We start from the raw sequence: 13,789 nt of genomic DNA, 5'->3' as shown, positions 1-13,789 counted from the left end.
AGATTCTGCTAAATGCTTTCATATAAAGGCGTGCTCTCTGACCTCTTTTCTTGATCCACCAAGATGCCTTTATTTCATCGAATAATAAACTGAGATGGCAATCACAAGAGGGCCAAGAAAGGAACGTAGATTTCTAGGACATCTAAAAGCAATTTGTTTGAGGTTGGGAGGGGTGGGCAAGGGTAAGAATCAGGGGTAGAAAAAGATGGATTCTTTTTTAAGTAACCCTCAATTCTATTGCTTGTATAATAATGAAAGGGCTGTTTTATAAAACCTTATAAATCTCAATCCATGTAGATTTTCACTTCTTGACAGCCAGCTCCCATGAATATCAGAGATACTTTGCTCAAATTATATGACTTTTTATGCAATGCTCTGAATATTCTTTTTCCTTTTTCAGAAAAAACACCTGACATTTTCTGTTCAGATTCTTTTATTCAGAGGTTAATTTTCTTGACCAGGAATCTGCAAATGGTATGGTATTTATATTGTGCTTTGATCTGAAGCTAAGAATACTTTTCTGAGGTTTTAAGTGATGAATAAAATAGATAAATAACCCAAAGTAATAATTATTGTAAAGTATAGGGAATCTTTTTCTCTTAATACATTTTACAACGCACACCTTTATCCTCTTACATGTTGTCTGTAGCTGCGTTAGCACCACAATGTTTGAGACTGAGGTGCAGATAAGAGACTATGTGGTCTGCAATCTGTCTCCTATAAAAAGTTAATTGCTTCTGCACTCTGTTCTCTTTTCTTTTCACACTATACAATGCCAGAATAACCGCTGGCCACAGGTTCTTGTCTCTATGTATATGATTGCTTGAGTTTTCGCTTAGAAACTTCACCAACAGAATTCCAGAATAGATAAAGTCTTTGCTTAAGCCTTTTTCACACAAGAAATTCAAAAATTTATGACTTTCTCATGACTCAATTTAGTAAAAATTTAGTAAAATCATTCACTTTTAAAATACAGTAACTACTTTGTAAGTAAAACATGCTTCTCATAACAAATATGCCCTTATATGTATTATTCACAAGTCTGTGTTGGACTGGGAGCTGACTTAATTTTCTCTCCATCTAATTTTGTTCACCTATACTATTTCTTAACACACTTCTTAGCGTGGATAAACAATTAATTGATTGTTGCTGACACCTAATAAAAACCACATTTAAAATTATTGGTAAGCTGTTGCCTTCCCTCGCTAAAATGCCTCAGGAAATTTCTCTAGCAATTTCTAGACACAAAGAGAGAAACTGGTGGATGGGAGAATGCTGAATCAAGCCTTCATAAATGTTGCTTGTCCTTAACTGGGGAAGCTTAATTAATGTAAGCAATTTCCTCTATTAATTTCCTAGGTTCTAATATTGTCCAAATTCACAAAATTTTGAACTGAAATAATAAACATAATAAGATATTGAAAAATTATATTGATTTTTCCATCCAAATCGCTACAAAAAAGCACTCAATAGGTTAAAGACCTCTGATTATTTAAAAGAAACAACACAGCAAACAAAAATCCAGAATGAGAAAGTTTTTTTTGGCATACTCAAGTCATAAGCCAAAAACAGGAATGTGCATGTTTTAGATATGAGAGAATATTATTTATGTCAATGTAATTCTTTATTATACATACAGGTTGTACCAGAGATTGAGTGCTCCTGAAAATAAAATGTAATCACAAAATCTCTGTGCTCTCAGTGGCTTTCCAGCCACTGTTTTGAATCTGTTATGGATCAAAGGAGTATGGGTAAAGACAGAGACAGAGACAGAGGGACAGAGAAAAGGGAGATGATCGAGGAAAAAGAGACAAAAGACAATAGTGAGAAAAGAGTTGAGAAGGAGAGATTAGAGAGCCTCTACTCTTTTGGGGAAAATTAGAATTTTGTTAAATTCAAATTTATGATTAATACTGAAAGATAATAATCTATTTTCATTCTGACAGTTTTATAAAGCTAACAGAGTATTGCTTTTGGAAATCCAAACCCTCCAAATTCTATAACAAATCTGCTATGAGCACGTAAAACTATGAGCACCATTTTGCAGAAACATAATTTGAAATCCAGACATGTAGACTAATTTACACCAGCTAGTAAGTGATAGTGTTCAGAAATTGATGATTTAATTTCAGAATCCCTGCTGTAAATCATCATAAGATGCTTCTTTGTCTACAAAGTAATCACATTCAGGCTTCAACTAATGTAATATGTTTTTATAACAAATAACTTTATAAATTTTTAATGCATTTTGGAAATATACACCATGAAACTGTACATTTTTAAAACATTTTCCATAGCCAGCAAGCTTTTTAAAAAGTAATAGGGAAGATGGTATATGAGAGTGCCAGAACTATAAAGCATTAAGTTATCAGCAATGTTTTAATATGAACTAAGGGATAATATGTGATACATTGACATACTTAAACACTACTGTGATAAACACAGAATAGATCAGTCAAATATGGCTTTTCTTTTCCTCACATAAAGTTCCTTTTCCAAAACCCTACTAAATATTACCTCAAGTGGTATGATTGTGGAGAAAGATGCAAATTTATTGTCATTCTGAAGTGAAGAGATTAGGTCTGGCCACATGATGGATGGTAGGGTCTGGTTTCTTGTCTTTATGGTGGAGAAGGAGAAGCCCCTGCCTCCTAGATGATGTGCAACCTTGAATTCTTGGAGGCAGGTACTGGGACTTGAATGATAGGGTCCTACACCTGTCAGCTCAGTCCCTCAGACTGGGAGTTTCCTGTGACTCTGCTCCTTGACCTGGACCAGCTCAGGTGCCTTTATGTCATTCTGTGTACCTCTGTGTTTGTGTCCTGTGTCCTGGTTTCTGGCTCCTTGCATTCTCTGGTCACCCTGGAGTCCCACTTCAGCTCTCAATTGGAGCTTGAATTGGCTTGATGGTATTGTTTTTGTTCTTTTGTTCCGCTCCAGCCTTCAAGGTTCAGTGTTAAGTATATTTGCTGCCTGCTGGTATTTGAGACAGTAGTCCACCATTCAGTCACTGGCCCTTTAATAAAGACTGAGATTTAACCTCTCAAAATATGACTTCTCGGTTTTCTCACTGTATAAAATTTCCTAAGAAGGAATAGGCATTCAGTCTATATCTGTGGCTCAGCAAATGCAAAATTAGGAATCCCAATCCACCTGAAGATGAGGGAAAGAAAACATTAGCTTGGATATCCTGCTTTGGAAATCAACACTGGCTAATTCAAACTCATGTCCAAAGGGGTCTGTCCCCAAACAACCTTATCATTGGAGTCAGTGATTAAAAGCATCTTCTCGTTAGTAGAAATGCATGAGGGAAAATTGTGAGATGCCAGAAAAGCATGTCATTTATTTCTTATTTTTTGTTTACACTGAATGGGATAGTCCAGTCATAGTAAATGTATTATGGAAAATATCAAAATCGTGGGTTTATATTAAAAATTGTCTTAGTTATGGTATTATTGGAAAGAAATAAGATAATGTAGAAAATATAAAACATTAAATATTTTAAAACTGTTTGAGCTACCAAAAAGAACTTGTCTAGCAAGCACTATAATATACTTAGATTAGGCTCTCTACCATGTTCTCCTTACACAAAATAAAAAAGAAGGAAAAAAGTGAGAAAGAAAGAGAGAGGGAGAGAGGTGAAGAAACAAAAATGGACAGGAAGGAAGGAATGAAAGAAGGAGGGAGGGATGAAGTAAAGACACAAACAATGTATCTCTGTTGAATGTGTGTTAGAAGGATATGATATGAAGAGTTCAGATGGAAAAGTCTTCCAGAAAATGTATGCTATTATTTGGGAATATTTTTCTAATTTCAATTTCTCTCCAGACTTCATGAATCACACTCTTCTGTCCTCTATCAATCATTATTTCCTTTTACTCTTTGTGGCAGGAAGTTTACATTTTAGCTCTACTAACTCCATTTCCTTCTACCTGTTTCCACTCATGTGTAGTCTTATTTTCCATGATAACCTACTGAACTATCAAGGCTGTATCTCTGAAAGGATAAATTTTAGTTTAGTTTGTTTGTTCCTTTCTTCGCAACTTAGACTTTCCCCCATATTTTCACACTTGTATCTACAACTTACTTGGAGGCATATCTGTCTTCTTTGTAACTGTTTCATCAATTCCTACCAAATTTACCTCTATAAAGTTTCTATCATTTCAATCCCTGTGTCAAACTAATTTAAATAATAGACCTGCTACTTTTATCATTTAATGCTTATAGTACAGTTACTTAAATTGGCTTCTTTTAAAAAATAAATTTGCCCTTGTTACGCCTATTCTCTACATAATTGACAAAAACTTCTGCCTCATTTACATATCTGACCTTTTTTACATCCTGTTTAAATGCATTCTGGCTCACTGTGATTGAAAGAAATGTGTTTTGCTTTATATAGAAAACAAAGCCCTTAAATGTTCAGATTCAAATTTTGTCTGGTATTCATTGCAATTTATCCCTCTGAAGTGCTTTGCGAATGAAGTCACCAAGTTGTTTCTAGTTCAATGAGAAGCCATCATTTGCCCATTTGTGAGTGTATCCTGGAAGTCATATCTCAATGTCTACTTTCTTGGATTCTTTATAGCATATTGCATAGGATCTATGAGAATAAAAAGTGAGAGGGGAATCCAGCATAGGTAAAGCAGGAGAAAAAGGGTAACACTGACAAGAAATAGATTCATTTCTTTACACTATTTTTAAAGATACATGAAAATATGAAAGATGGTTTATTTAAATAACAAGATACATAGTGCATAGAGAAGTAACTAATCATAAGGAATAGGTAATATTGTTTCCAAAGGTAAAATTGTAATGTAACAAATGGATGATAATTTTTTCCTTTGTTAGTCATGGGGCTTGACCTCTGGGCGTGGGCAATGACCCTATAATCTCCAACTAAAGGCAAGCATTCCACACATATATCTATACACATGTACGTTTAATTGATCATATATAGTCTAGAACATTTGGGAAATTTTGAGGTATTACTACAAAATTTAATCAATAAACAATAAAAATTATGTCAACAAGATACAATGAGATTGAGACAACAAATAATCTTACCAATAAACAAAAATGTAAAACAAATGATTAACTTTTACAAGGTGTTTTTATTGTTTAGTATTTATGTATCAGCAGTAGTAGAGATTGAGCACTGTCTTTATACATGTTTGTTTACTTAACAACATAGTATTCCTTATGCAAACATTTTCAGACAATTTTTATTTTCCACTTACCTCATCCAAATGGAAATAAATCTGTGTTCAGAATCTGTTTCTGCTTCCTTTTTCTGGATAGCCACCATTTTCTTCTGTATATCGTAGTCAGTAAATACTCTTTACATGAACAATGCATTCTTCCTTATGACTTCAACAATGATGGCTCAATTTAACTGATCATATCCTCCATATATTCCAGTTATCCTACATTTTTCCTGACAGTCATGAATCAAAGAGAGTTGAATGGAAATATAGAAGTCCACAATTAACAGGACACTTCATCCCCTCTCTCACATCTATTTTGCTGATGCTGACCCCTGAGTGTTGATGCAAAGTCATTAAGAAATGCCGAAAGATGAGAGGGAGATGGAGAGGAAATGCAAGAGGCAGAGTTTTGGCAGCTTTGGTAACACTAGGTGAGGGAAGTGGAAATCACAGTAGGTTCTAATTAGCCCTATATCAGTAATGTGTTTTCCTCAATGGAGAAAAGGGTATAATAGGAAAGAACATGAAAATTTTTACTCTTAAATACAGCATATTTTCTGAAATAAGTTGGAATGATGTTGGTGAGACATTTAGATATTGTATTTTGGTAACGAATATTGTTTATATTGACACATGTATTACTTTGTATATGAAATACATTTACTCAAAGCTATAAAATATCAAATAAAACTTTAGAAAGATATAGATGTCCAGAATCAATTTATAATATCGTGTACTCTAAAAAAGCTATGTCAAGAGGTTTCTCCAGTTTAGCATGAATTTTGTTGATCTAATATCTTATCCTTTTTCAAACCCTAATCCTAACTCTAATTGGAAGAGTGAGGTTGACCCTAACCATAAATATACCTGAATCATCCTCATGTAAATAGCAATACTGTGTTTAACATTTGTCCTAACTCTTCTGCCTGTTGTTCTCTGATTTTCTTTTCAATGTTATACTCAACCTTCCTTTTCCCTAATCCTAACTCTAATCTGGCCAGAATCCCAAGAGTAACCTTGATGATAATCGTAACCTAACCCTAAAATTAAGGGGAAATACTCGAGATTTGACATAACCTAACACTAAGAGATACTCATTGACTTTGAAAGGGTTTGCAGTTTACTCCAAGATTCCCTAACTTGGACACTGAATCTATCTTTTACCCTGAATCTATCTTGTATCCTATTATGAATCATTAATCTCAAATCCTCATATTGTGAAAAATTCTATACTTTCCCCTGATCTTAACTTTTACTGAATTCCTATATCTCCAAAAAAGTTGCAGTTACTTATAATCTAGTCTATTTCCTAATTCTAACTAAATAACTAAACCTTACCAGAAATCTAACTCTAAATTTAACCCCATTGAACACTGAATAGGATACTTTGGAAAACTTCTGTAGTTTTTGTGAAATTTCACACTTATTTTATTTGAAAGTGTTAGCAGAAAACTGTTTTACTCTGAAGCTTACGCTTCCCTAAGCCTAACTCTAACCTGAACTAGAAACTCACCCTAACCTTAGAACTAATTAACTTTGGATTCTAAAAGCTAAATGAATACATAAAGTTTTATTCACCCTACCTTTGATTCAACTCATCTTTTTGAAAGTGGTTTATGGTTTTACTCAATATCTTTCTAATTTTCTAACTCTAACCCTAACTGGAACATTGAGGCTAACCCTCACAGTAAGAATACCCTAATCCAAATATCCTTAGCAGTATACTATTTCACATTCATCATAAATTCTAACTTGACATGTTTTTCTAAGATTTACTTTCAGTTGGACCCTAAATTTTCCTTTTCCGAAATGCTAATCCTAACCCCAGATATAACTGAAACAACTTTCAACATATTCATAGCCCTATTCTGAAGTTTAAGAAAAATACTCTAATTTGTATTCATTCTAAATAATACTGCAGTTTAATTGTTTTTTTTTTTTTATTGTGAAAATACGGTACAGAGGGGTTACAATTACATGGGCAAGATAATAAGTACATTTCTTCACAAGCATTGTATCCTCCTACTTTGTTTCCCCATCCCATCCCTTACCATACTCCCTACCCCGCCATCCACCCAATCCTTCCTGCCACACAACACCAAAGTTGTAAATATCATTTTCGACAAAACGACTTGTACATCTCATTGTTGCAATGGGTCCACCTGTATCCCTACTTAAACGATTTATTTTCCCCTCCACAAATTATACCAACATGAAATACAGTGAAAGCAGGGGTTATACTGTGGGAGAGGGACATACAAAGCAACAAAGAAATAATCTAACAAATGTGTTATAAACAATCACATGAAAAAAACATTTGAATACATATGTTAATTTCTCTAACATCACCTTATCTGAACTTTTCTGCTTGACTCAGACATATACTAAATATTGCAAATAAGGGAAATCATAGGACCTATGTTTTTTGGGCCTGGCTTACTTCATGTAATATAATTTTTTCCAAGCCTTTCCATTTCCTAACAAATGGGGCAATGTCATTCTTTCTGATGGAGGCATACAATTCCATTGTGTATATATACCAAATTTTCTTGATCCATTCATCTACTGAGGGGCATCTGGCTTGGTTTCATATCTTAGGTATAGTAAATAATGCTGCAATAAACATAATCGTGCTGGTAGCTTTAGTGTGGTCTTGTTTGTAAGCATTTGGGTAAATGCCCAAAAGTGGGATTGCTGGGACATAGGGGAGCTCTATGTAGAGTCTTTTGAGGAACCTCCATACTGCTTTCCAAAGTGGTTGAACAAGTTTACACTCCCACCAACAAAGAAGTAAGCTTCCCTTCTGTCCAGATTCCTTCCATCATGTGTTGTTATTAGAGCTCTTGATTTTAGCCATTCTAACTGGTGTGAGGTGGTATCTCAATGTTGTTTTGATTTGCATTTCTTTTCTGGCTGGAGAGGTAGAGCATTTCTTCATGTGTCTATTGGCCATCCTTCATTCCTCTTCAGAGAAGTTTCTCTTTTAAGTCTTTAGCCCACTTGTTTATGGGGCAGATATTTCTTTGAAGATTTGTTGTTGGGGATTTAATTTTTTGAGTTCAAGTTATATTTTAGATATGAGACCCTTGTCCATTGTACTGCTAGTGAAGATCTCCCAATCCGTGGGCTTTCTATTGATCTTGCTAGTTATGTCCTTTGTCATGCAGAAGCTCTGCAATTTCATGCAATCACATTTGTCCAACCTTTCTTTGATTTGCTGTGTTTCTGTGTGGAAAGATGTGAGAGCCGCGACCAAAGACGGCGTGGCCGCAAAAGCAACATTGTAGCTCCTTGGTTCATGGCATGGCTGCGACCAAAGATGGCGCTGGCTCCCACCTTCCGTCTTCCCGGTGACAATTGCTCTCTGTAAAAACAACTCCTTATATAGCTATGACTTGGCTCCTAGTTTGCTTCCGTGTTTCGGTATATGCCACGTGGCACTTCGGGATTGGCCATCCAGGAGGCTTATAACCAGAGCGCGGGGGCTGGGGGACAGAGAAGCGGGAAGAAGCGGGCAGAAGAGAAGTGGGAGAGAAGATTGTAGCAAGGTCCTGAATAAGCCGCATTGAGAAGAATCCCAGGTCCCTTCTTCCTTGCTGGTGGAGGTGGTCGCAACATTTCTGGGGCTCCATTAAGAAAATTTCGCCCTGTGCCAAGGAGACCTAGGGTTTCTCCTATTCCATCCTGTAATGTTTTCAGAGTGCCTGCTTTGACTCTGAGATCTTTGATCCATTTGGAGTTGATTCTGGTGCAGGGTGATATATAAGGATCAAGTTTTACTTTTCTACAAATATTTAACCAATTTTGTCAGCACCATTTACTGAAGAGGCTGTCTTTCTTCCATTCTATTTTTTTAGTTCCCTTATCAAAGATTGGATGGCTATAGGACTATAGGTTCATTTCTAGGTTTTCAATTCTATTCCATTCATCCTGAGGTCTGTTCTTGTGCCAATACCAAGCTGTTTTGATTAATATGATTTTATAGTAGAGTTTGAAATTTGATATTTATATTCTTCCAGCACTATTCTTCTGTTAAGGAACGTTTTTGCTATTCGGGGTCTTTTATTGTTCCATATGAATTTTTGGATTGCCTCTTCTATTTCCTTGAAGAATGAGGTTGGAATTTGTTAGGTATCACATTGAATTTGTAGATAGCCTTGGGAAGTATTGCCATTTTCACGATATTGATCTTTCCAATCCAGGAGCATGGGAGTTTTTGCCACTTTCTAAGTTCTGTTTTGATTTCCTTTTTCAAGTTTTTAAAGTTTTCATCATAGAGGTCCTTCACTTCTTTGGTTAATTCCTAGATGTTTTATTTTTTTATGTGTGGCTAATACGAATGAAGTTGCTTTCCTAATTTCAAACACACTTTTCTCATTGTTGGCATACATAAAAGCCATTGATTTTTGAGAGTTAATTTTATACCCTGCATCTTTTCCAAAGTTTTGCATAACCTTGAGCAATTGGGGCGTGGAGTCGATGGGATTCTTTAAATACAAGGTCATGTCATCTGCAGAGAGGGGGACTTTTATTTCTTTTTTCCCTATTTGGATCCCCTTTATGTTTGCATCTTGTCTTATTGCTATGTATCTAGGCATTCTAGCACTAGAATGAAGAGAAGGGGAGACAGTGGACATCCTTGTCTTATTCCTGAGTTAAGAGAAAATGCCTTTATTTTTCACCATTAAGTATAATGCTGGCTGCAGCTTTGTCATATACAGCCTTTATTGTATTGGGGAATGTTGATTGGATTCCTAATTTTTCAGGAACCTTCATCGTAAAGGTGTGTTTGATCTTGTCGAATGCTTTTTCTGCATCTATTGAGATAACCATGTGGTTCTTATTCTTGCTCCTGTTGATGTGATGAATAATATTAATTGATTTGCGTATATTGAACCAGCTTTGCATCCCTGAAATGAATCCTGTTTGATCGTGGTGTATGATTTTTTGGATGAATTGTCGAAGTAGATTGGCCAAAATTTTGTTGAGAAGTTTTGCATCAATGTTCATCAAAGAAATGGGTCTATAGTTCTCTTTCTTTCATGAGTCTCTGCCTGGTTTTGGGATGAGGGTTATGATGGCTTCATAGAATGTGTTCGGTAGTGAATTTTCTCTTTCAATTTCATTGAAGAGTTGGAGGAGTATTGGTGTGACCGCTGCTTTGAAGGCCTTGTAGAATTCCGCTGTAAAACTATCTGTTCCTGGACTTTTCTTTTCTGGGAGGTCTCTTATTGCTCTTTCTATTTCAATGATTGATATGGGCCAGTTAAGATGGTTTAACTCATCTTGGTTTAGTTTTTGCATGTCAATATTTGCTAGGAAAAGGTCCATTTCTGCCAAGTTCTCAAACTTATTAGCATGAAGTTTTGAGACGTATTCCCTTATAATGTTCTGAATCTTGGTTGTTTCTTTGGTGATGTTTCCATTCTCATCTCTGTGTTTATTTATTTCGGTGTGTTCTCTTCTTTTTCTGATAAGATATGCTTAGGGGCTGTCAATTTTGTCAATTTTTCGAAGAACCAACTGTTTTGTTGATTCTTTCTATACTTTCTTTTAGATTCTAATTCATTTAATTCTGATATAGTTTTAATTATTTCGTTCCATCTACTGAACTGGGGTTTATCTTGCTGCTCTTTCTCAAAGAGGTTCAGATGTCTCATAAAATTGTTGCTTTCAGATATCGCCAATATGTTGATGTTTGAACTCAGAGTTATAAACTTGCCTCTGAATACTGCCTTTGCTGTGTTTCCGAGGAGCAGGTAATTTGTGTTCTCATAGGAATTGAATATCATGAACATTTGAATTTCCTTTCTAATCTCTTCCTTGAACCACTCGTGACTCAGCAGTGTGTTGTTCATCCTCCATGTTTTACAGGACTTTCTTTGGTGGCTTTTGGTGTTGAGTTCTAATTTTATTAACTTGTGGTCCGAGAGAATGCAAGGTACAATTTCAATGTTGCTGAATTTCGACAATTTTGCTTTGTGGCCTAAAATGTAATCTATTTTAGAAAATGTTCTATGTGCTATTGAAAAAAAAATGTGTACTCTGATGCTGCTGGGTGAAATATTCGGTAGATGTCTGTTAAGTCTATTTGATCTATGCAGTTTTTTAGATCTGTGGTATCTCTGTTGAGTTTTTGCCGAGTTGATCTTGGGGGGAAAGTGGTGTCTTTAAATCCCAACAATTAATGTCTTTGGATCTATGTGGGATTTGAGGGAAAGTAGTGTTGCTTGGATATATTTGGTTGATCTGTTGTTTGGTAAATAGATATTTAGAATATCCTCCTTAAGGAGAGATCCCTTAGTTATCATGTAATTACCTTCTTTATCTCTTCTCAAGAATTTTAATTTGAAGTCTATTTTATCTGATATTAGGATTGCAACCCCCCCTATTTATGGGGGCTATTTGCTTGGTAGATTTTGTTCCAGCCTTTAAAATTGAAAATGTGTTTGTTTTTATGGACAAGGTGTGACTCTTGAAGACAGCAGATAGAAGGATCTTACTTTTTAATACAATTAGAAAGTCTATGCTGCTTAATTGGAGAATTAAGCCCATTAATGTTGAAAGATACGACCGAAAGGTATTTTGGACTTCCTTCCATTTATTCCATCTTCTTGGGTGCTGCACCTACTGGTTTCTTCCGATGGTTCTTGGATTCCCGGTTTCGGTGCGGTTTCTTGGCCTTTATTGTGGTCTTGTTGTTTTCCTATGTGTAGGACATCTTTAAGAAACTTTTCTATGGCTGGTTTGGTGGAGATGTATTGTTTCAATTTTTCTCAGCTATGGAAGGGTTTTTTTAGCCTTCAGTTATGAAGCAGAGTTTTACTGGGTACAGTATTCTTGGTTATAGTTGTTTGTTTTTATAGCATGGCATACATCATTCCAGGCTCTTCTTTCTTTGTCTCTGAGAAATCTGAGGTGATTCTAATTGGTTTCCCTTTATAGGTAATTAATCTTTTCTCCTTCACAGCTTTAAGGATCTTTTCCTTGGTCTGAATTGATCCTATGTGGATTATGTGACAGTGGGATATCCTATTCTGGTCTGGTCTATTTGGAGTTCTAAAAGTTTCTTGTATATGAATAGGCCTATCTTTTTTGCCTGTTTCAGAAGTTCTCTGCTAGTATCCTGTTAAACAAATTTCCTAGAACATTAACTTCTGTTTCTAGGTGCTCCTCCATACCCATTATCCTCAGATTAGGCCTTCTGATGGTGTCTTCCAAGTGTCGAATATATCTATCATATTTCTTGGATTTGTCTTGGATGGTTGTATATTCTTTATAATATCTAGGCTGTCTTCAATCCACAAGTTTCGATCATCTGCTAGGTCTAACCTGCTGTCAAGACTTTCTACTTTGTTTTGTATTTCTTTTCCTTTGAATTGGTCAGCTTTGATGGCTTCAAATTCTTTGTTGAAGCTTTGTTTTAGATCTTGTATGAAGTTCTTTACTTCTTTATTTGGTGTTCAGTGTTTATTCTCAAATCACTTAGTTGGTTGGTTACGGTTTTCTTGGACACCCATTCCTTCTATGTGGGTCCATTCAGAATTCCCTTTGAGGTCTCACTGAATTCCTTAAGCTCTTTTTAGCTGGATTTCAAGAAAGCCTTTAGTGATCTTTGTGTATTCTCATCCTGCTCTCTCACTTCCTGTATTACTCTTTGCTTAGCTTCCTCAGGTTCACAATATTCCTGCCTTCTTCTTTGAGTGATCTCAAGCAGCTCACGCAAATCCTATATCATTTTTTGAGTAGCTTACTCACACTCATGGTATTCCTGTATTAACTTTGGTTTGCCTCCTCTCTCTCCCTATCATGCTCATACAGAGTCCTTTGTATGTTTTCAATCTTTTCATTTACTATGTTTACTAGCAGTGTTTGTAGAGCTATTTGGGAACTCTCCTCTGGATTATTCATTATCTATTCTGTCCCCTGATTATCATGAGTGGGAGTTGAGATACCCTGACTTGCCACTTTCTTGTTTTTTTCCGGCTTACTTTTCCGATTTGGGATGAAGGTAACACCACTTTTTTTGCTAGAACAGTATCTTAAGGTGAGCATCAACCAAAGTCTGTAGTTACACAGTCAAAAGTCTGCAGATACAGTCTAGTTCAACAGATACATCTATTCAAAATCAAACAACTAAATATTAATGGGCTACCAACTGCAAAGAAGAATTTGGCAACTACAAATTATTAGGTTTAGGGAGAGATATGGATTAAAATAGGAATAGAGGGATGTGGAAGGCACAGGGAGAGTTAATTTTAATAAGTTCTAATCTCAAAGTGGGAAATAGGTTGCATAGGATGAAAATAGAAAGAGAAAAAAAGAAGAAAGAGAAAGAGACAAGAAAAAGAGACAAAAATAGAAAAGCAAAAATTAAAAAATAAAAAGTGCAATGCTTAAAATTGTGCAAGTTTGAAAATGAAATATTCAGAGAAGAACATGGATATAATGAGAGAAGAAGAGTGATATAAAGGAGACTTGAAAAACGTAAAAGTAAAAATACTTAAAATATTATATAGCTATAAAGAGGTAGTACTGCTATTAAGGAATTTAAGTCTAAGAATTGAATTCAATAATACATTTCT

Source organism: Dipodomys merriami, unplaced genomic scaffold (assembly GCF_024711535.1).
Source record: "Dipodomys merriami isolate MVZ:Mamm:240054 unplaced genomic scaffold, mDipMer1.0.p SCAF_18, whole genome shotgun sequence".
NCBI classification, from domain to species: domain Eukaryota; kingdom Metazoa; phylum Chordata; class Mammalia; order Rodentia; family Heteromyidae; genus Dipodomys; species Dipodomys merriami.
This window is presented reverse-complemented; position numbering follows the sequence as displayed.